Here is a 25,829-nt window from a genome sequence, read left to right on the forward strand (position 1 = left end):
TTTGAGTCCGGTTCAAATCAAACTTGCAATTCAGCGCATTAACCCACAGTACCTCACCAGGACTCTCTGTCTCATGTACATACATATTTAACACTACTACTAGTTAACTCCAAATCATGAGGAACTCACTGTGTCAGTGTAGAACTGTGCCCTGTAGAATTTTCAAACGCTGATTTTTCAGAAGTAGACCACCAATCCTTTCTTCTGAGACAACTCTGTGGGGAACAGATACCGACAACGTTTCGGTTACCAGCCAAGCATGTTGACCTATAGAGAGTGGACATAGAATACGATGAAGACTATTAGAGAGAGTGTAAAGAGAATCTGCTTGAGAGAAATCTTAAGCATATAACTTTCCTCAGCAAGAGCATAGAATTTCCTATGCTATCATGTTCTCCACACAGGCAGAATCTCTCTAAAGTACCTCACGAGAAGGGGAAAGCATTACATCTTGGATCATTGCATAGCTCTAATTGTTAAGAAAGTTCTTAGGTTGAATGGAAATATTCTTCCCTTAACTTCTACCCACTGATGCTAGTTTTGACACCTGCAGACAATCAGAACATATAGCCTTCTTCTCTAGGTCAACCTTTGAAGAATTTAAAAGCAGTTTTTATCTTTTTCTTTTCTTGTCTGAAGATTAGCCCTTTTAGCTCCTTCAGCTATGAATTTTGGTGTATAAACATAGAATATGTAATGTATTTTCATAGACAACAGTTACAGATTCTCTTATTCTTTACATATGAGAAAATAATTTTTCCTGAATTTTCAAAAAATGTATCTTTCAAAATTGTCCTTTGTATAAATGATCAATTCTAAGCTAAGCAGTGAGTACGCAAACTATGGAAAGAGAGCATGGCATAACTTTGTTCAATGTAGCTTTATTCTAGGTGAATGGTTGGTAAATTATGGCCTCTGAGCTGTCAACTGTTTTTATATTTTTAAATGGTTAAGAAATCATCAAAAGAATACCTTAGGATACATAAAATTTCATGAAATTATAGTTTCAGAGTCTGTTAATAAAATTTCACAGGAACATGCTTGTCAGTTCACAAGGCTGTTCTCACTGGAGCTACAATGTTATGATGGGGATCATTGTTGTTATTATGTGCTGTGGAGTTGGGTTCCGACTCATTGCGACCCTGTACAGGGTTTCCGAGGCTGTAAATCTCTACAGGAGCAGAAAGCCTCATCTTTCTCCTGTGGAACAGCTGGTAGTTTCAAACTGCTGACCTTGCGGTTCGCAGCCTGATTCGTAACCACTATGCTACCAGAGCTCCTTATGATGGGGACCATAGGGTCCACAAAAACCTAAAATATTTACTTCCTGTGGCCATTTACAGAAAATGTTTGGCAGTCTGGAGACTAATAGTGTTTGTTTCAACTGGGAGCTTGTTAGGCATGTACACTCTCAGGTACCACCCCAGTTCTACTCAATGAGGTTTAGCAGTTTAACTGAGACTCTGGTGTTGTACATTCATGTTAAAGTCTCTAAGAACCAGTGCTGGAGTGATGAGTCTCATGCCTGCATAAAGTAGCACCATGAGAGTGTGCTAATGTACTGATTATTCCTGTGTCCCACTTCCAGAGAGAAGTTTGGGGTGGATCTGAGGGACTGCATTTCTAATAGGCTCCCAGGAGATGCTAATGCTGCTCTTTCTTGACCACACTTTGAGTAGCAAGACAAAAGGGTACTCTCTTCCACACTGAAATTATACTTCTTTGCAAGGTTTTCATTGAACACATCAAATTCTATCTTCCTGCTATGAACTCCTATGCTACAAATTGAGTTCATTTTCCATTTGTATACCAGTATTTGCTGTTAGTAGCTATCATACATGGGAAGAGCTTTTATTTTACCATCTTAACTGCCTCTTGCTATTTCCCAAGCCTGCCAAGCACATTGTACCTCAAAGTTTTGGATGTTAGTTCCAAGCCTGGCAGGCAGTTTTACCTCTTTTGCTGGCTCTTCTGACCATTCAGGTTTCTCTTTAAATGCCTCCTCTTCAGCAATACATTCTCTGACCATTCTTTCTAAACTGCCATCCTACTCCTACTTTGGAGTGCTGTGTTTCCATAGGTTAAGTACTGGACTGTGAACCACAAGGTCAGTGGTTCCAGCCTACCAGCTTCTCATTGGAAGAATAAAGAGACTTTCAGTTGTCACAAAAGATTTAAACCCTCAGAGACCTTATAATGGGGTTCTGGTGTTGTGCTGTGGGTTAATGTGCTGACTGCGCGGTCAATTTGAACTTCAAGGTCAGTGGTTCAAGCTCACCAGCCATTCCTCAGAAACCCTATATGGGGTCTCTATGGTTGAGTACTTACTCAGTGGCACGTCCTACCACCACCACCAACAGCAAACATTATAAAGGATCACTCTAAGTCAAAAGCGACTCCACAGCACTTAACAACAATAATCCCTACCTCATCACTTATTTCTCATCTTGCTTTGTTTTTCTTCATAAGGTTTAGCAGCACATTATATTATGTGTTTATTTACTCAAAATCTGTTTCTCCAACGAGATTTTAAGCTCTGACAGCAGAGATTTTGCTTGCATTCATTCAACAATTCCCCATGCACACTTGCTATGTTAATCTTTTAGTACTGGAGGACAAATGAATGATCCTAGAATAATACCTATCACTTACTAACCAGTTGCTGTCGAGTTGCCTCTGACTCCTCATGGCAGCTCTTTGTGTGTCATATCAGAACTGACCCCCACAGGGTTTTTAATGGCTGATATCAACCAAGCTGATCTTGGCTGAAAGCAGAGAATACCAGAAGGATGTTTACCTATGCTTTATTGACTACGCGAAGGCTTTCGATTGTGTGGATCATGACAAGCTATGGACAACATTGAGAAGTATGAGTATTCCAGAACACTTAATTGTACTTCTGAGAAATCTGTACCTGAACCAAGAAGCAGTTGTTTGAACAGAGCATGGGAACACTGAATGTTTTAAAATTGGGAAAGGTGTGCAACAGGGTTGTGTTCTTTCACCATACTTGTTCAATTTGTATGCTGAGCAAATAATACGAGAAGCTGGGTTCTATGAAGGAAAACGTGGCGTCAGGATTGGAGGAAGACTCATTAACAACCTGCGATATGCATATGATAAAACCTTGCTAGCTGAAAGTGAAGAGGACTTGAAACATTTGCTTATGAAGGTCGAAGAGCACAGCTTTTGGTATGTATTGCATCTCAATGTCAAGAAAACAAAAATCCTCACCACTGGACCAATAAACAGCATTCTTATCAATGGAGAAAAGATTGAAGTTGTAAAGGGCTTCATTCTTCTTGGATCAACCGTCAACACCCGCAGAAACAGCAGTCAAGAGATCAGATACGTATTGCATTGGACAAATCTGCTGTACAGGAAATTTTTAAATTGTTGAAGAGCAGAGATGTAAGCTTGAGAACTAAGGTGCGCCTGACCCAAGCCATGGTATTTTCAATAACCTCATATGGATGCGAAAGCTGGACAGTGAATAAGGAAGATCATAGAAGAATTGATGCCTTTGAGTTGTGGTGTTGGAGGGGAACACTAAAAGTGCCATGGACTGCCAAAAGAACCAATAGATCTGTTTTGGAAGAAGTGCAGCCAGAGTGCTCCTTGGAGGCCAAGAGGGCTAAACTTCATCTCTCATACTTTGGACATATTGTCCAGAGGAAACAGTCGCTGGAGAAGGATGTCATGCTGGGTAAGGTGGAGGCTCAGAGAAAAAGAGAAAGACCCCCAAAGAGATGGATTGGCCAGGTAACATCATTGATGAACTCAAGAGTGGCAGCGGTAGTGAGGCTGGTCATGGATCGGACATTGTTTTGTTCTGCTGTGCATGGGGTCGCTATGAGTTGGTTCTGACTCGATGGCACCTGACAACAACAACATTCAGAAATAGATCACCAAGAATTTCTTCTAAGTTGCCTCTTCATGAATTTCCAACCTCCAGCCCTTTTGTTGCTAGACAAGTATGCTGATCATTTATACCACGCAGAGACTCCCCAAGCTCACTGTTGTTATTGTTGTCAAGGGCCATTGAGTTGGTTTTGACTTATATTGACTCCGTATATGCTTTCAGAGGAGAGGTTGGTGAGTTTGAATTGCCAACTTTGTGGTTCAAACAGACCTTGTGGTCTAGTGCTTATCCTATAGTATCACACCAGGACACCCTAACTCACTAGACACTCAAAATTACCTGTTGAATAAATAAATAAATGAGTATCCTTTTAAGTCACTTGGAGTACAGACTGTGGTTGATACTTTCAAATGTTTATTTCCACTGTAAAGCATAGTGAGTATGCAATAAAATTGAATGAAATATAAAATACATTTATCATGTGATGAGGAACCCTAGTGGCACAATCATTGGAGTGCTTGATCACTGGCTACTTCAGGAGGTAAAAATGTCACAGTCTGCTTATGGGAGGAATTGAAGCCTTGAAAATCCTAAGGGACAGATATACTCCCTCCTTTCAGGGTTGTTATGAGTTATTCAGCAGCAATGAGTCTGGTTTTGAGGGTTTAGTATGGGAGTGCTGTGGCTTTGTAGGCTAACCACTGGACTACTAAACACAAGGTTAGTGGTTCAAGTCCACCAGTTACTCTGTGGGGAAAAAGATAAATCTTTCTGTTCCTACAAAGACTTACAACTGCTGAGTTGGAATTGACTCAACTGCATTTAACAACAACAATCTTTTGATGGAAACTAGAAGTTAATATGACTTTCATTTTTTACTTAATTCAGGAAAATCGAGGCTTAAGATTAAACATGTTCAAAATTTACAGGCAATTTAACTCCAGTAACTTAAATCTCAATCATCATAACATTTTCTTTCCCCAAAATGAACCTTACAAAACAATTTTCAGGTTTATGGGACAATTGAACAATATAACAAAATTTACTCATATGATTTTAAATATCTATTTGCTGTCTGCTTCATTCCACAAATTAGTTAAACTGGTTCTAGCATACACAAATGAATAAATACACACACATATGTATGGAGTCGTGTTGTGGTGCTTTAAGTTTGAACTGCAAGATCAGTGGTTCAAACTCACCAGCCACTCCTTGGAAACCCTATACAGAGTTGCTATGAATTGGACCCAACTCAACAGCACTTAGCAACAACACAGATATAAATATTCATACATACATGAAATTGAAATGGAAATAATTAGGTCTTTGTAAAATAACTATAACTAAGAATGAGGATGAAAAAAAATTATTCACAGCTATGAAAATCATAGATGCTATTGTGCTTCATACTGATATCTGAGGTTCATGATATTAAAAGCAAAAAATATCCTACCCATCTATGTAAGCATGCAGATTTGAACATGTGTAAGGAAGTATCTATCAATCTAATGAGAAAAAACAAGCAACAGAAGGAGAAAATTAACTCATAGAAGTACACACTAAAAGAGTTAGACCAATTTGAGGGAAGTAAAATCTGCATATGAGATATTTAATAGATTTCTCCAGAAGAAGAAAGAATATTCCATAAGTGGAAGATGCAAGACCCTTCTGGTAGGGTAATTCCCTACCAGACACCACAAGAGAGTGAGAACTGTCTTCATGGACATTTGATCTTTGCCGTCCTACAGGAACATATGCTTAGAACTGTCCTGTACTTGGTTTAATGCAGTGCTGTCACACATGTGAAAATTTTGATAACTTTTTAACAAGGCATATACACTTTCAATTTGTACTGAGTCTTACAAATTATGTAGCACATCCTGGCTCTAGTAATTAAGGCAATGTGGTGCTGATTGAGGAATAAACCAATAGACTAATCAAACAGGCTTCTATAGAGCTTTAAGATACATAGCAGAGATAGTATTTCAGATCAGCAGGGAAAAGATGGACATTTTCATAAATGTTGCTAAAACAGTTGGTTATCCATATGGAAAAAGAGACATAACTTGGATTCCAAATTTACAACATAGTAAAAAAGTCAATTCCAGGAACATTAAAAGATCTAAACTTGAAAGGCAAAAAATATATAACATTTAGGAGATAATACCTGAGAATTTCTTAATGTTCTTGGGATTAGGGGATTTCTTGAACAATGTTAAAAGTGCGAAGTATAAAGGAGAAGATTGATATATTTGTCTCTGTTAAAAATTACATACTTTTTCTTCCTATTATTTTCCTCTGTGGGGACCTGAGACTAGAAAGACTAGGAAAAGCTCATGGATTTTGATTTATCCATTTACTTATAGTAATTTATAGCTGTGTATGTACACATGTACACTTATTTTCTTTAGTGACTCCTTAGAGAAATAGCTGACTTGAGAATGAAAATCTGAGGAGTCTTCAAAAGTTTGTTTAGAAATTCCACTGTCTTTTAATACTATTTTTCAATGAATTTTCTGAAGCCCCTTTGCACAAAGTGAACAATATATACAGAAGAATAATAGCAAAATTTCAAAAGTCACAAAAGCTGGTTTAAATGGACTTATATTGCCCCCTCCTTGAATAATTCAAGCATGAAAATAAATAATAATAAGGGATTATAAACTTATTGGTAAAATAACCCAAACGTGTTGCTGTCAAGTCGACATCACTCACTGTGAGCCTTGTTGTTGTTGTTGTTAAGTGCCTTCGAGTCGGGTCCGACCCATAGCGACCCTGTACAGGGTTTCCGAGGGTGTAAATCCTTACGGGAGTAGAAAGCCTCATCTTTCTCCCGCGGAGCGGCTGGTAGTTTCGAACCACTGACCTTAAGGTTCGCAGCCTGATTCGTAACCACTACGCTACCAGAGCTCCTGTGAGCCTAAGGGATAGAATAAAACTACTCCGTGTGATTTCCAAAGTTATGATGTCTATGGAAGCAGATCACCACATGTTTTTCCTGGTGGTTTCGAACTGCTGATCTTTCAGTGAGCAAGTAAGTGTTTAACCATTGTGATACTAGGGTTCCTTCTTGAGTAAAATTGTTGTTGTGAAGTGCCATCAACTCGGTTCTGACCCAGTATAGTGCTTCCAAGGAGCAGCTGGTGAGCTTGAACCACTGACCTTGCAGTTCAAATGGCTTTGCAGTCTGGTGCATTAACCCACAGCATCAAACAGGAATCCACGGATCCATACCCATATAAATAAATAAACAGATTAATTGGGAGAGAAAAAATTCTATGTTCCTTTAGAACGCTAACTAGCAAATTCATATGGAATTAGAAAATCACCATTTGGCAAGCATCATAGTCATCATTGAGACATGTAAGAACAATAATAGAAGCTAAATATGGTGGGTAAACAAAATCTGATGATGATAAACAGGCTCCTTACATTGTCTCAAAAAGTCTCCCAACAAAATGTTCACTAATTACTTATCAATTTAAGAAAAGCATCTTCATTAATTAATTTTAGAGTGGACTGTCCTCTCTAACAACCTAACCAAGTGGTATAAGTTTGCATAGCCAGTAATGGGGTAACAGAATGCTATGTGACTCCTGATACAATGCACTGAGAAAAGCACAATATCAAAAAGTTCCTATCAAATTGCTATCAAAAAGTATAAATCATAAGGGCACATCAGACCCCAGATTAGAGGATACAAAGAGCTCTGGTAGCATAGTGGTTACGAATTGGGCTGCTAACCTCAGGGTCAGCAGTTTGAAACTACCAGCTGTTCCATAGGTGAAAAATGAGGCTTTCTGCTCCCATAAAGATTTGCAACCTTGGAATCCCTGTATAGGGTTGCTATTAGTCGGAACTGACTCCACGGCACATAACAATAACAACAAGAGAGTAATGGGTCTGTTCTCTTAAAATGTAAAGGTGAGAAAAGAAAGAAAGACAGGAGAATTGTACCAGTTTGAAGGACACTTAGAGACCTGAGAAGTAAGGGTTACCACATATTCCTCGACTGGATGCAGGGCCTATAAAAGACATTGGTGAGACAAATGGAAGGGAATCTCTAGATGAATGGAAATGTTAGAATATTAGAATAATGTAAGCTTGCTGATATTGACAGTTGATCATGTAGGAGATTGTTCTTTCACACAGAAATGTACACTAAAGTATTAAGAACTAATGTGATATCATGTCACAATACATCAAATGGCTAAGTCCTATTATCAAAGAAAAATCGGAGTGATGTGTACATGGGATTATCATCTACTATGTAACTTTTATGTATAATTTTGAACTTGTTTCAAAAAAATTGGAAGACAATAAGTTCTCTAACTATATGACCCTACCACTTGTCTGTTGTGCCGTTACTGTGATTCTGGAAGTTATACCATGGGTATTTTAAATATCAGCAGGGTCACCCACAGTAGATAGGTTTCAGCTGAGCTTCCAGATGAAGGCGGACTCAAAGGAAGGAGAGACTGACTACTTTCAAATATTTAGAAAATTAAAATCTTATGAATAGCAGTGGAACATTCTCAGGACCAGAATATTTAATAATGAAACATGAAGATGAAGACAGCTAGAATACAGTGCTGGATCATGAGCCCTCAGGTTGGTAAGCACTCAAAATACAACTGGAAAAGAGCTAACAAAGTAGAGTTGACAGTGATAATAGGAACCAAGTGAAGTCTTTGGAACCTTCATTTGCTGAAAGGACAACTCAAAATGAAGAGAAACAGCTATAAGTCTCCATTAATAGTCAGAACATAGAATGTACAAAGTATGAATCTAGGATAATTGGAAATTGTAAAAATTGAAATGGAGCACTTAAACACTGATATCATAGGCATTACAGAGTTGAAATGGACTGGTGTTGGCCTTTTTGAATCTGACAAGTATATGGTTTACTATGAAGGAATGACAAATTGAAGTGAAATGACATTGCATTTATCATCAAAAAAATCATAGTACTTCAGTACAACACTATCTGTGATAACATAATATCCATATTCCTACTAGGAAGACCAGTTAATACCACCATTATTCAAAATTTATGCACCAACCACTAAAGCCTATTATGAAATTGAATATTTCTACCAACTTCTTGAACCTGAACTTGATCAAACATGATATCAAGCTGTATTAATAATTACTGGTGATTAGAATGCAAAAGTTGGAAACACAGTGGAATGATCAATACTTGGTCTTTGGGATAGAACTGATGCTGGAGATTGCATGATAGAATTTTGCAAGAACAATGACTTCTTCATTGCAAAAACCCTTTTAAAACAATATAAAATATGACTACAAACATGGACCTCCCCAGATGGAATACACAGAAATCAAATTGACTACATCTGTGGAAAGACAGTGGAAAAATTCCATATCATCAACCAAATCAAGGTCAGGGACAGACTGTGGAACAGATCATCAATTGCTCATAAGCAAGTTCAAGTTGAAGCTGAAGAAAATTAATACAAATTCATCAAAGCCTAAATAAGACTTAGAACATATCCTACCTGAATTTAGAGACCATCTGAAGAATAGAATTGATGCAAGAGACACTAAAGACTGAAGGTCAGAACAGTGGTGGAAGACATCAAGGACATCATTCAGGAAGAAAGCAAAGGTCACAAAGAAGACAAGAAAAAAGAAAAACACCAAAATGGATGAAAGAAGAGACTTTGAAACTTGCTCTCCAGCATAGAGATGTTAAAGCAAATGAAAAGAATGAAGAAGTAAAAGAGCTGAACAGAACGTTTCAAAGGTCAGCTAGAGAATCCAAAGTAAAATATTATAATGAAATGTGCAAAGACCTGGAGTTATGCTATGGGTATTTTAAATACTAGCAGAGTTACCCATGGTAAACAGATTTCAGATGAGCTTCCAGGTGAAGACAGATTAAGAAGGAGTGATGAACTACTTCCAAATATTTAGTCACTGAAAACCTTATGAATAGTAGAGAAACACTGTCAGATACAGTGCCAGAAAATAAGCTCCTCAGGTTGCAGGGCACTCAAAATGTGACTGGGGAAGAGCTGGCCACTCAAAGAGAGTTGACCATGATGACATGGGAGTAAACCTCTGGAGACCTTCATTTGCTGATGGAGTACAACTCAAATTGAAGAGAAACAGCTGTAAGCATCCGTTAATAATCAGAACATGGAATGTATGAAGTATGAATTTAGGAAAATTGGATATTGTCAAAAATGAAATGGAATGCATAAACATCCATATCTTAGGCATTAGTGAGCTGAAATGGACAGGTATAGGTAATTTTGAATGTGACAACCACGTGGTTTAGTATGCTGGGAATGACAAATAGAAGAGGAATGGTGCTGCATTCATTGTCAAAAAGAACATATCCAGATCAGTCATGAGGTACAACACTGTCTGTGATAAGATAATATCCATGTGCCAACAGGGAAGACCAGTTAATACCACTATTATTCAAATTTACTTACCAACCATTAAAGCAAGTAAGGATAAAAGAGAATTCTACCAACTTCTTCAACCTGAAATTGATCAAACATGCAATCAAGATGTATTGATCATTACTGGTGATTGGAATGCAAAGGTTGGGAGCAAAACGGAAGGATCAGTAGTTGGAAAATATGGCCTTGGTGATAGAAATGGTGCTGGAGATCATATGATAGAATTCTGCAAAGCCAATGATTTGTTCATTTCAAATATCTTCTTTAGACAGTATAAAAGACAATTTTACACATGGACCTCACCAGATGGAACACACAAAAATGAAATTGACTACATCTGTGAAAACAAGGCTAGGGGCAGATTTTGGAACAGACCATTAACTGCTCATAAGTAAATTCAGATTCAAGTCCATGAGAACCAAAATATGACCTTGACCATATCTCACCTGAATTTAGAGATCATCTGAAGAATATATATGTTACATTAAACACTAAAGACCGAAGAGCAGAAGAGTTGTAGGATAACATCAAGAGCATCATACCAAAAAAATAAATAAATAAAAGCAAAAGATCAAAATGGATGTGAGAAGAGATACTGAAACTTGCTCTCCAGCATAGAGATGATAAAGCAAATGGAAGAAAGGAGGAAGTACAAGAGCTGAACAGAAATATTCAAAGGTCAGCTCTGGAAGACAAAGCCAAAAATTACAATGAACCGTGCAAAGACCTGGACTTAGTAAACCAAAATAGAAGAAAATGCTTAGCATTTCTCAAGCTGGGAGAAAATGAAGAAAAAAATCAAGCCTCAGCTTTTGTTATTGAAGGATTCTCTGGGCAAATTACTGTGTGATGCAGAAAACATCAAAGGAAGATGGAAGGAATATACAGAGCTACTGTACCAAAAGTAAATGGTTAATGTTCAACCATTTCAAGAGCTAGCATATGATCAAGACCCAATGATCCTGAAGGAAGAAGTCCAAGGTTCATTGAAGGAATTGGCAAAGAACAAAGCACCAAGAACTGATGGAATAAAAATTGAAATCTTTCAAAAAAGTGAGGCAGCACTGAAGGAACTCACTCATCTATGCCATGAAATTTGGAAGACAACTATCTTGCCGACTGATTGGAAGAGATCCATATTTGTGCTTTTTCCAAAGAGAGGTGGTCCAATGGAATGCGGAAATCATCAGACAATATATTTGATATCCCATGTGAGTAAAGTTTTACTAAAGGTAATACAGACATGGCTATAAGCATACATAGACAGAAAACTTCCAGAAGTTCAAGCCAGATTCAGAAGAGGACATGTAAAGAGGTAATATTATTGCTGATGTCAATGGATCGTGGCTTAAAATAGAGAATACCAGAGAGATGTTTACCTGTGCTTTATTGATTATGCAAAGGCTTTAAGTTGTGTTGCTCACTACAAGCTATGCACAACATTGCAAAGTATAAGTATTCCAAAACACTTAACTGTGCTTAAGAGGAATCTTATGGACCAAGAGGCAATTGTTTGACTGGAACATGGGAACACAGAATGGTTTAAAATTAAGAAAGGTGTACAACAGGGTTGTATTCTTTCACCATATTTATTCAAACTGTATGCTGAGCAAATTGTCAGAGAATCTGGGTTCTATGAAGAAAAACGTGGCATCAGGATTGGAAGAAGACTCATTAACAGCCTGTGATATGCAGATGATACAACCTTGCTTGCTGAAAGTGAAGAGGACTTAAAATATTTACTGATGAAGATCAAAGAGCACAGCCTTAGGTATGGATTACATCTCAATGTCAAGAAAACAAAAATCCTCACCACTGGACCAATAAACAACATTCTTATCAATGGAGAAAAGATTGATTCTTCTTGGATCAACCATAAGCACTCATGAAAGCAGCAGTCAAGACATCAGATGACTTATTGCATTAGGCAAATCTCTTGCATAAGACCTTTTTTAAAGTGTTGAAGAGCAAAGATGTCAGCCTGAGGACTAAGGTGCGCCTGACCCAAACCATGGTATTTTCAGTAATGTCATATACATTTGAAAGTTGGAAAGTGAATATGGAAGAACATAGAAGAATTGATGCTTTTGAGTTATGGTGTTGGAGGAGATTATTCAAAGTACCATGGACTGCCAAAAGCACCAATAGATCCATTTTGGAAGAAGTACAGCCAGAGTGCTCCTTAGAGGCCTGGATGGCCAAACTTCATCTCTCCTACTTCGGACATATTGTCAGGAAGGGCCAGTTGCTGGAGAAGGATATTATTTTTGGTAAGGTGGAGGGTCAGAGAAAAAGAGGAAGCCCCCCAGCGAGATGGATTGGCAAAGTGACAGCATCAATGGGCTCAAGCATGGCAACAATTGTGAGGTTGGTTCAGGACCAGGCAGTGTTTCATTCTGTTGTGCACAGGGCACTATGAGTTGGTACCTACACGATAGCACCTAACAACAAGAACAACAACAAACAGAAGAAGACGTTCAATGTTTCTCAAGTTGAGGGACTGATAAAAAAAAAAAAAATTCAAGATTCAACTTGAAATACTCAAAGATGCTATGAGCAAAATATTGAATGATGCAGAAAGCATCAAAAGGAGATGGGAAGAATACATAGAGTCACTGTACCAGAAATAAATGTTCAATGTTCAACCATTTTAATAGGTAGCATATGATCAAGTGCTACTGAATGTGAATGAAGAAGTTCAAGGTTCACTGAAGTTATTGGCAATGAACAAGGTACTGGGAATTGATGGAATACAAACTGGAATTTTTCAAAAAACTGATGTATCACTGGAAGCACTTACTAATCTATACGAAGAAACTTAGAGGACAAATACCTGGCCAACTGAGATCCACATTTGTGTCCATTCCAAAGAGGTGACCTAACAGAATGCAGAAACTGTCAAACAATATCATTACTATCACATGCAAGTAAAATCTTGCTTAAGATAATACAAAAATGGCTGTAATATACATTGAGAAAGAAATTCCAGAGGTTCAACCTGGAATTATAAGAAGATGTGGAATTATGGTTGTCATTGCTGAAATCAGATAGATCCTGACTAAAAGCAGAGAATACCAGAAAGATATTGACCTGTACTTTACTGAGCAGAGAATACCAGAAAGATATTGACCTGTACTTCACTGAATATGCAGAGGCTTTCAATTGTCTGGATCCTGACAAGTTATGGACAACATTCCAGAGAATGAGTATTCCAGAATATTCAATTGTGGTCATGACGAACTTGTACATAGACCAAAAGACAGTTGTTGGAACAGAACAATGGTTTATAATTAGGAAATATGAGTGCCAGGGTTGTATTCTTTCAACATACTTATTCAATCTGTATGCTGAGCAAATAACCCAAGAATCTGGGTTATTAAAAGAAAACCATAGCATCAGGATTGAAGGAAGTCTTACTAATCCTGTGAAATGCAGATGATACTACCTTGCTTTCTAAAAGCAAAGAGGACTTAAAATACTTTACTAATGTAGATCAGAGACCACAGTCTTTGGTATGGGTTGAATCTCAATGTAATGAAAACAAAAATCCTCACCACTGGACCAATGAACAACATCCATATCAATATAGGAAATATTGAAGTTGTCAAAAACTTATTTTTGCTCCAATCATCAGTACTATAGGAGGCAGCAGTCAAGAAATCAACTGACGTACTACATAAGTAAAATCTGTTATACAAGACCTCTTTAAAGTGTTGAAGAAAAAAGATGTCAGTTTGAGGACTAAAGTGTGCCTGACCCAAGCCATTGTATTTTCAATTACCTCATATGCATGTGAAAGTTGGACAGTGAATAAGGAAGACCATACAATTTGAGTTATGGCATTGGAGAACACTAAACGTACCATGGATTGCCAAAAGAACAAACCAATCTGTGTTGGACGAATTATAGCCAGAATGCTCCTTGAAAGCCAGGATGGCCAGACTTCCTCTCTTATATTTCAGACATCTTATCAGGAGGAATCAGTCCCTGGAGAATGATACCATGTTTGGTAAATGGATGTTTAGAGAAAAAGAGGAAGACCTCCAGCAAGATGGATTAGCATAGTGGTGTAGAAATGGTCTCAGATTTAGGAACAATTGTGAGGTTGGCCCAAGACTTGACAGTGTTTTATCCTGCTGTGCATAGCATCATTCTGAGTTGGTGCCAACTCTATGGCACCTAACAACAACAACTATATGAACCAGTAGAGTAGTGGATTATGAGCTGGGCTACTAACTACAAGGTAAGCGGTACAAAAGTTCCAGTAGTTCAATGGGAAAAAGATGAGGCCTTCTGTTCCTGTAAAGTTTTGTAGCCTTAGAAACCCTTACAGAGTCACCATGAGTCCAAGATGACTCCACAGCATACAACTACCACCAACTATATGACATAGTTGTAGCCAATTTGAGAGACGGTACTTTCAACATAAAACTGAGAAAGGATTAATAACCAGAGACAGAATCCCTAGGTATTAGTAAGAAAAGAATGATGAGAAATCCAAGATGAAGCAATCCAATAGCAAAACAATTCAACAGAAAAAATAGGCAAAATGATTGATTAGAAATTTCTGAGAAGTTATTAAAAAGTGACAAAGTGGTTTCAAAAAGCTTGTGGAAAATGGAATCAAAGGATAATGATTTTTTTCCATGAATTTTGGAAGCCCGTGTGGCACTGAAGGATAAGCATTAGCCTGCAAGGTCTATTTGAATTTCAAGGTTGGATGTTTAAACTCACCAGTTTCTCCTAGGAAACTCTATATGGGGTCAGTATGAGTCAGAACTTACTGGACGACACTTAACTACAACAACATATATGGAAAAAAATTTTCATCTCATTAATAATTTGGGAAAGCAGATTAAAACAATGATAAGATACCATTTTACCTCCATTTGTCTGACAAAACATTTAATCAGATGATATAGAACATCAGAGAAGATATGGACAGCGAAAGTCCTACCTACTGCTGGAGGTAGTGCTATTGGATGCAACTCTTCTAGAAATACTTTGACATCATTAATGAAGTACATTATACAGCAACAAATCACAGTGCCTTACACTAGCAGAGGCTCATTACTCTTTCCCATTATTGTGCATTATAGGTGGGCTGGGGATCTACTCCATGTCCTCTTTACTCAAAATTCAATCAGACAGAGAAAGCCCAACATGCCCATGTTATGACAATGAACAAACACCATGATATATCCATAACTGATACATGAAAGTTTCTACTGGGAAGTGCCACACATCATTTCCACTCACATGTTATTGAATAAAGGAAGTCACATGACCATGCCTGAATTCAGTTGTTGTTGCTGTTAAGTGCTGTCAAATTGTTTCCAACTCATAGAGACCATGTATGTATAGGGTATCCAAGGAACAACGGGTGGGTTTGAACCAGGTAGATTGTATTACTATTTTGCCAATGTACCAATGCACTTCTCTGCAATGCCCCTTCCTATAATTTACAACCCACACTATTGCATTCTGGTGTGGTGCAGTAGGTTAAGTACTAGACTACTAACCACAGGTTGGTGGTTCAAATCTATCAGCCACTCTTTGGAAACCAATACAGAATTATGATGAGTTGGAGTCAATTTGACAGCACTTAACACCACAAAAACAACTACTGAATTTTGGCATAGCCATGTGACTTCCTTTAGCCAATAATATGTGAGTGGAAATTATGTAAGCTATTTCCTAGTAAAAGTTTTTATGTATCAGTTATAGACATAACATAGTCGTTTCTTATTGTCATAACACAGGCATGCTGAGGTTTATCAGTCAGATTGGATTTTGAGTAGAGAATACATGGAGTAAACTCCAGCACACATAGAATGTACAAATTATGGGAGAGAGAAATAAGCTTTTGCAAGTGTAAGGCACTGAGCTTTGTGTATTTAACTGTAACTCAGCATATTCTGATTAATACCTGGAAATATCCTACAACCAGACAGTGCAACTAACAGAAATGCATCCTACAGAAACAGTTGCAAATACACGCCAGTATATATATATTTCAAACAGGAGTCTTGTGTGGTGCTGTAGGATAAGCACTGGACCACAAGGTTGGGTTGAATCACAAGATCAGTGGTTCAAACTCACCAGCTGCTCCTAGGAAACCCTATACAGGGTTACTATGAGTTGGAATGGACTCGATGGCGCTTAACAACAAAAACAATGACAACATAAGCGTATATTTCAAATGTTTATAGCGGCACTGTTTGTTTAGAAAATACAAAACATCATTCACAATTAAATGAGTGAAAAACTTGTGGAACATTTACACAATAGAATAAAATAAAGACCTATAGCTATACACATCAAAATGGACAAATCTCAAAGACATTCTATTGTGTGATTCAATACTCAGAAGAATATATAACATACTGTTGGGTAAAATCATCAATACTCATAAGAATACATGGGGTATGAGTCCACATATCTTTTTAAACACAGGTAAAAGTAGATACTATATACTTCACATAAGTATCTATGAGAGTAAGAACTCTAAACAGAATCAAGCAAATGACTAACATAAAATTCAGTATAGCAGTTACCACAGGGAGACAGGGAGGGAAGAAAGAATGAATTTAAGGAGGGGTACATAAAGATACTGAAAGTATGATAATGTTCTTTTCCTTAACATTGCAGTGGATACATGATGGTCCCTGATTTTATTCTTTAAATAGCACATGCAATATTTCATATATGCTATATTTTATAATGGAGTTCCAGTGTGGCTCTGTGGTATGAATGCTGTACTATTAACTGATTCAACCCGCAAGTCACACTTTAGAAATGTGTGTGATACAGGTCTCTATGAGTTGGAACCAACTCAATGGCACTTAACAACAACAGCAACTATTATATAATAATAACAATGAAATATGGAAGTTTGAAGGAATATAAATTCATCAAGCTATCTAAACTTCAGCCTTCTTCTACTTCGTTTTTTTTTTTTTTCTTATTTTTAATCCTTAATGCAACTAGTTCAAGCCAGTCAGTCTAGTTAATGTAAACAATGGATAGGAATTCTTTCAAGTATTTTCACTAAATAGTCCTAGTTTCAAGCAATCCAAATTGTTCCTGAGATTTTTTTTCCTTAATACTCAGAAAAGATCTGCTTTATCTCGCTCTCTTTGTTTAACTATGCATTTGTTTAATTTTGTTATATGTAAAAAATAAAAGCTTGAATAAAGTATTTTTGTTGTTTGAAATAATAGATCTGAGGAAATATCCCAGGTCAAAATTTAGATCACATTCCTGCATTCATAGCCCTGCTCATACATTAGTGAAGATGAGAAGTCCACTTGAGAAGTCCAACAAAAATATCAAATGTGACCCACATACTTATTTACCAAAGACACATAGGGCACTTGTGCAAAGATTTCATATGTGGACAGCTTTTACTTAAAAGAGCTTCTCAGAATAAACAGAGTAATATATTCTGATCTCTATGCATATTTGATTATTTTAAAAATCATACACCAAAACACAAAGTAGCTGATTGCAAATAAGTCGGTTAGGGTGGTCAAAAAGTAAATAAGCAAATGATAATACTAAAATAAATGAATTTGTTTTCTTCTTTGAGATCATGACTAAGCTCTGTTGCCTAGGAGGAATCCAGAGAATTTCAGATGGTTTGAAACTGACAGTCACATCAGGTTCTTAAACAGCCATAGAGAATAGTGCAGCTATCAGAAGCATCACAACAGAAAGATAGCTGATAAAATAGAATGCATGCTTAACACAAACACAGAGCATACAGATGACCCCGTTATCAGACAGCCAGAGAAGGGCTAGCAATATTTGCTAAGAATGAATGTCTTAAAATTTCTGGTCAAGTACATGCTTACAATGAGAGCTGGACAGGTCAACATCTTGGTTGGTGACTTGATTAGACTGTAATTCAGATAATAAATAGCAATTCTGACTTGGAAAGAAAAGTCTGCCAAGAATGTAAAGTGCTAGAAAGTGGTCCTAAATGGATTGATTATCTGATCTACCTGTCTGCCCATCCATCCATCTATTTATCCAAGCAGTCACCTACTCATTTATTCAATTATTCATTCATCAAACATTATCTAAACAAAGATGATGGGATAAGACTGTGTTAAACTCTAGAAATTAAAAAATAAAAAATCCCTAGACACCAACTGAGACACAAGTCTTGCCTTCAAAATTTATAGTTTAACTTGAGACTTCTCAACCTCAACACTATTGGTGTTTTGGGCCAGATTATCCTTTGTTGTGGGTTACTGGTGTGGCACTGTAGGATAATGCTCTGGACTGCAAAATCAGTTTGAATTGCAAGGTTGGCAGTACAAACCCACCAGCTGTTCCTTGGAAACCCTATACAGGGTCGCTATGGGCCAGAATCAACTTGACGGCACTTAGCAACAACAACTATATTCTTTGTTGTGAGAGCACACTTCTGTGTAGTGTAGGATATCTAGCGACATCCCTGGTCTGTGCTCACTAGATGTCAGAGACATTCTGTACCAGTTGCTACAACAAAAAAGTCTCCAAATAGTATTTTCAAATATTCCTTTAGGGGCAAAAGTGACCCTGGTTAAGAAACACAGATAGAGGGAAGAGACTAATGTGTTGACAAATATCTGTAATATACTTCAGAATGTTCCATAGTTGAGATACATAAGTAAATCATGGTAATATTAAGGGGAGAGGAAAGTAAGAATATATAAATAGATAAATGAAAGAGAGAGAATACCTTTGGCTCTAAGAATTTCATGAAGATACACAAAGTGTATTACTGTGTGTGGGCTTAGAGAAACAATGGGCTTAATCATATTTAGAAGAAGATACAACTCTACAAATATGTCAAGATGTAGAGGTTGTCTTATCTCTTCCATACTAACACATTTCTAATTTCTTTAGTCTCTGACTAAAAATATTTCAATAGTTTCAAACAATTAGTTAAGAATCTCTGATATAGTTTCAGCTGGAAATTGACAACCATTCTTCCATTCATTGAGCAAAAATTTACTGATGACAGTTCCAGATATGGTACTAGGTTTCTGAGAGTTTGAAATAAAAACTGACTATATTTGAGGATATGAAAGTCTAACAGAAAACAATTTATCAAAAATAAATATATATATGAAGTCCTGGTATGGTGCTGTGGGCTAATGTGCCAGACTGCAAAGTCGTTTGAACTGCAAGGTCGGTGGTTCAAGCTCACCAGTTGCTCCTCAGAAACCCTATACTGGGTCTCTATGGGTCAGAACCGACTCAATGGTACTTTACAAACTAGTTTTCTGGTTACATAGAATAAAATCCTAGAAAGTTTTTTTTCCTAATCCTTTCACTAACTTGTGATGTAACTGATGTTGGATGCCACAATCTATAAATGAGGTAGACACACAAGTAGACATTTATGAAGATTCATATTAAGCACTTTAGTGTTGATGTAGAGAAGCTGCAGGGGACTCTGATGAATAGGGGGCAGTTTTTGTTAGGAGAAATTGCAAGGCTCTTATGAAAGGATAATCTTTGATCTTGATCTTAATGGACAAGTAGAAGTTCATTTTTTGTAGAAAACGTATAGAGGAAACAGAACATGAGAAGACTGTAAGGAAGGTGTAATGCTCAGGTAATGGTGAGAATTCACTGTGACCATAGCAATAGGGTTATTACTGTAATAAATAGTATTCTGAAATTTGGAGTCTCCTTGTAGAACAAATATTTAACACTCTTGACTGTTAATCAAAAGGTTGGAGGTTTGAGTCCACCCAGAGAGAACTCAAGAGAAATATGGCGATCTATCTGCTATTGTTGTTGTTAGGTGTCCTTGATTCAGTTCTAATTCATAGTGACCCTATGAACAACAGAACGAAATACTATCAGCACCGTTCTCACAATTGTTGCAGGCTGTCCTTCTTCCAGTGGCATCGACATATTAGCACTGGACTGCGAACCACAAGGTTGGGGATTCAAACCCCCCAGTTGCTCCTTGGAAACCCTGTACAGGGTCACTCTAAGTTAGAATCGGTTTGATTTCCAGAACCATGGAACTTCCAGAACAAAACAAGTACTTCAAAGACAGATTTGCTTATTTTCTGGGAGTCCAAGATGATCTACTTCCCCTGCTCCCCCACTCCAAAATTAAAAATCCTGTGGATAAATTTTACTTTGCCACATAAGGAAAATTGACTCTATGGTAAATTGTGGTGGATTCAGAAACTCTTAATAGGTGAGTGCAGCAACCTCAGTTGAACAGATGTCAGTTGAATAGATGTTAATTGGTGGTGAGAGTGTGCCATGGAGTCTGTTCTGACTTTTAGCAACACTGTATAGAGTTTCTGAGGCTGTAAATCTTTTCAGGAGGATAAAGCACCTCATCTTTCTCCCACAGAATGGCTGGTAGTTTCAAACTGCTGACCTTGAAGTTAGTAACCCGACTCATAACCACTACGCTACCAGAGCTCCTTAAGAGATGTTAATAGATATTAACAATGTTGATGAAGGGCAACAAGTTTCCTACTAACACAGACACACATTCTCTCTCTCTCTCTCTCACACACACACACACACCACCACATACAAACACACTCCCATGGACAAACAAATGTTACTAATAATGTCCTTCTTTTAAAATTAGACAACACAGCATGAGTGTATTAGTCATTCTACATGGACTGGAAAGCTTAATGTTAAGTTAGGGCTGTCCTCTAGAAAACTCGAGCACTAACTTTGACATGTAATTTCAAAGTCCCTGTGCCTAATAAGATTAGCAAGAGCTAGACTGATAATACTGTATGTTTCATTTGTTCCTCTTCTGCTAGATTTTTACCTGCATCCCAGGACATATATGCCATGAAAACAAAAGTAATGACGTAAAAGATAGCAGACTTACAAGAGGCCTGAACTGAGGTTTTATATAGACTTGCTCATTTTCACCATGTAATGCCTTCAAGGAAGAGAATGTATTGTTCACGTGGTATCCAACATATTCATAGCTACCAAATTTTCCTGATTCTGGTATTATTGTCTCAGGAGAAACTGGAACCCACAACATTATATACAAATAATCAACATTCAGCATACTTCACTGCATGTTATTCAAGAAAAAAACAAAACTTCTAGAACCATGGAACCTATTCATAATCAGGAATCTCTGTAGCTAGGAATTGCTGCTGGCTTTATACTTCCAGCTCACTCCTCTCTGTTCAAATACTTCTAGACCCATCAGGCTCTAGAAGTTTTCCAAATGAATATTTTTGGAATTCTGCAAGCATTTATCTACTAAGAAAACTGAAGGAGAAGAAATCAGCCAGAGCAGATTTTTTGAAATGTATAATTCTGGGTAGACAAGGGAAAAAAAGAGAGGAGCTACTGCAAAAGGGAGCTCGGGTAGCATAGTGGTTACGAGTCAGGCTGCCAACCTCAAGGTCAGCAGTTCGAAACTATCAGTGGTTCCATGGGAGAAAGATGAGGCTTTCTGCTCTCATAAAGATTTACAGCCTCAGAAACCTTGTGCAGGGTCACTGTGAGGTGGAACCGACTCGACGGTACCTAACAACAATAACTGCAAAAGGCTAAGGATTCAAAGTTAAGAGTCATCCTTGATGGTGCAGCCTCTGTTAAAGAGAAGAACACAGTTCTATGATGTGAAGAAACACTCATGGGTATGAACTGAACTAGCCCTTGTTCCACCAGCCGGAGGAAGAACTGCTGGAGGAGCACAATCTTATGTTTATTCATCACTGACAGATGCTAATACATTTCTGGATCGACATTTGGCAGAAATATGAATAAACACAGAGAATTCACAATCAGATATCAGAGTTAGAAAGCTGAATACTACTGATGGATTGATTATGTTTCTGAGCTATTTAGATAATTGGATGTACTAAGTCCAGAGCTTTCTGCAATGATAATGGACCTGTCCCATTGTGGGCTATTTAACAAACACTTGGACAATTTTTTTTTTATTTTTTATTTTTTAAAGCTTGTTTACATTCCTGTACATCCTGGCATTATTGATATTCTGTCTTTTGAATTACAGTGTCACCCTAGCAACACACTAGAGAAAGTTGAAGAGGGCATTATCATTGTAAACCCTTGTTTTCAAAGCAAAAGAAAGAAAACCCCTTCCAGGCTAAATCAGAAACTGATTTTCTTATCTTCTTACCACAAATGTGTGTTGTTGTTGTTGTTGTTGTTAAGTGCCATCTAGTGGGTTCCAACTCATAGTGAATCTGTATAGGGTTTCTGAGGATTGACTGTTGAGTTGAACCACCAACCTTGCAGTTCATACCAACCTTGCAGTTTAGCGCATTAACCCTCGTATTCACATTCACTTAAGTCAGAGACGGAATTGTAAGGAGAGGAACTCTATATTTCCTGCTTCTAAACAATCATGTTTCTTTGTGTGAATATTTTATTGCAATTTCCTCTGTCTGTCATGCTTGTCCAGATCATTCCTTGCCTTACTGTTGTTCAGCTTGTTCAGACCCTTCCTTAGCAACTTTTCACTCTATCTCAAATAGGCACTCAGTGAGTAAGCTCTGTTTGATTCTTTTCACAGAACTTAGTATCTGAATTAAGGTTTTCTGTGGTATTGGTGACTCCGTTGTAGATTTATTGCCCTATATGTATGAGACCTGAGCACAATATCCTGCTAATGCCCTTTCTACCCAGCTGCAAGTCATCTATCAGTGGAGACTTGCAGAATAGGTTTCAGCAGAACTTTCAGACTAAGGCAGACTAAGAAAAAAGACACAGTGATCTACTTCTGAAAATTAGCCAATCAAAGCACTATGTTTCATAACTGCCTGATCCCCAAGCCATCAAGGGGATAGCACAGAGCACCATTCGTTTATTCATGCATTCCCATGAGTGGGTCACTGACTCAAAGACAGCTAACAAGAAGAATTACCTTTATTGTTAATTTCAGCCATCTATGTATAAATTCCATGAGAGTGGAGACAAAGTCTTTCCTTCTCAACATCATGTCCCCAGAGTTGCTCCTGAGAGGTGGTTGGTGTCTAATAACTATTTGAAGATTGCATGCACATTTAGGATTCTACATTCTTAAAGAGAATCAATCCTTTCATGCTGAACACTCAGTAACAATAAATTGAATACAGTTAACCTGATTTGGTGGGTGATATTTATTCCACCTGAAATGTGACATTTGCTTTTTAAAATAATAATTGTATTTTGGGTTACATCATTGGACAGTCCATTTCTTTCTAATCTGACCCAGAGCAGAATTTTAAACTACTCATTGAAAAAAAATCTGTAACTCTTTTAACTTTCTAAGAATATCTCCCTGTTGAGGATTTGCGCAATCTTGCTTAAGAGAAGTAATCTTGCTATACCTTTGACAAGCAAGATTCTTAAATTGCATTATTACTTGGAGCTGATGTTGCCTAATTTCACTTAAACATCCTCATAGATTCATGTGTACCTGTTTTTAACTAAGTAAAACAGTCTCCTAGGAATATAATGCAGGTGAAATGATTCCTATTTCCTTCTCCCTAAAATGGTATCCAGGTATATCTTGAATTGCAAAAATACTTACATGGGTTTTGTAAGAAGAATATTTAAAATGTTGGATTGGGGATACATGAATAGTGCTGTTTACTTTACAGTTATGTTGTTGTTGTTAATTGTTTTTGAGTAGGGAATGACTCAAAGCAAACCTGTGAAGGGTTTCCAAGGAGCAGCTGGTAGAACATGATATGCCTAGTCTTTATAAAAGTGAAAGATACCACTTAATTGTGAGATAAACAAGCCAGTTTTCTCTCCTGGGCTTTAAACATAATAGAAGAATTCAAATTCTGAGCAATTCATTTGTGTTTCAAAATAAGTTTGAAAAATACATTGTTTATATTTTCAAGGTTATAAACAATGAGAATGGTGAGATTATGCAGTCATTTCCTGATTTATTTATAACACTTTAGTCTTTTTTCTCATGAAACTTTCAAGGTGTTCTCTGAAATGGTCGTGGTTGTGTGCCATTTAGTAGGTTCTGACTAATAAGGTACCGTAGTGGTTACAAATCGGGCTGCGAACCACAAGGTCAGCAGTTCAAAACTACCAGCTGTTTCGCGGGAGAAAGATGAGGCTTTCTGCTCCAGTAAAGATTTACAGCCTCGGAAACTCTGTACAGGGTCGCTATAAATCAGAACATAACAAGAAAACAATATGGTTTCTGAGACTGTAAATCTTTAAGGGAGCAGAAAGCTTCATCTTTCTCCCATGGAGCAACTGGAAGAATCAAACTACTGATTTTATAGTTTGCAGTCCAGTTTGTAATCCACTATGCTATGAGAACTCCTTCTCCACCCAAGTAGCAGCCCCATCATCAATGCCCTTATGCTGCAGGTTGATGTTGGTATAGGACACCTGTATAGGGTTTCCGAGGAGCACCTGGTGAGCTTGAACCTCCAATCTTGCAATTCAAACTGACATTAAGTTTGAGTACTTACCCTATGGTGCCACATCAGGATTCCCTTACACAGTTGGAGCATTGTATAATATAAGGTAGCCTCTCTGTATCAATTCCATTGTGAGTTGTTTAACTTTGGCAATTTCCTAACTCATTTTTTTTTTTTTCACATGCAAAAATAAAATAGAGAGAGATGACAGGACACTGTTAAGTGTTGTCTGAAGTATCTAGATTTTTTTGTTTTTTGTTTTTGTTTTTCAGACATATATAATAATTTACATCTCCAAAGGGCACATTCTGCAAGTCTGCTCCTGACCACCAGTTCTTAGTCCTTCTCTTCTTACTTGATGAATCTAGAGTCCTCAGCTGCTCCCCCTATACATGCCCCCATCTCTGCCTCCATCTCTGGCACTGCTGCTTCTCTGGATAAGGTCCCACACTCTGCTTGTGTGTTCCTCTCTTGATGGTCCTAGGGTCCTCTGTTTCTGGACTGTAAGATTAACCACTCCCCTTTTTTTGTTACAAAACTTCTACCTTTACAAGTGTGACAGTCGCAATTAGTCATGATAGCAGTTATTCACTATTGTATCTTACGAATCTTATCCCTATCTCCTTTCACCAGACCCATCTAGACAAGAAGATAGCTTTTCAGAGGGGACCCTTTCTTTCCCCCCCACCACTCTTAAACTAAGCTCCCTCTTGAAACCTTGTAAGCCAGTCACTTTGTGCCTTTATTGCCCCCTCATTTTAGATAGCCAATGTCTAAGTTGCCCGTCCCTATCTACCCTGTGAACAGAGCAGATAGCATTGATACTTGATTTGAAGACTCTTTCCCTCTCTAAAGGTATTTAGAGTAACTACTGCTCTGAGTATAGGTCAGGTTCATAATGAAGGTGTATCTTCTGTCACTGTAGCTGTTCCAGTCTGCTTGTGCTTTCTAGTGTGAATGTCTCACCTCACAAGGTTGTGGATGGGACTCAGGATTCCACCTAAGGTTATACTCTGTGAAGGCTTTGCACAAGGCCTATTTCACTGGGCAAGTTGTAGAACCCCTTTGAGGTATTTCAATCAGTTATAGGCTGAAGGCAGGCTTACAAGTTTTCTCTAATCATGT

The 25,829-nt window shown here is 37.6% G+C and overlaps 1 pseudogene; it reads right to left on the reverse strand.

Moving 5' to 3' along the window:
* Window positions 1-2,029, reverse strand: part of LOC102837088 — an 82,197-nt pseudogene extending 80,168 nt beyond the window's left edge.
* Between the last annotated feature and the right edge of the window lie 23,800 nt (window positions 2,030-25,829).

The sequence above is a fragment of the Chrysochloris asiatica genome, unplaced genomic scaffold (genome assembly GCF_000296735.1).
Source record: "Chrysochloris asiatica unplaced genomic scaffold, ChrAsi1.0 scaffold00071, whole genome shotgun sequence".
In the NCBI taxonomy this organism is placed as follows: domain Eukaryota; kingdom Metazoa; phylum Chordata; class Mammalia; order Afrosoricida; family Chrysochloridae; genus Chrysochloris; species Chrysochloris asiatica.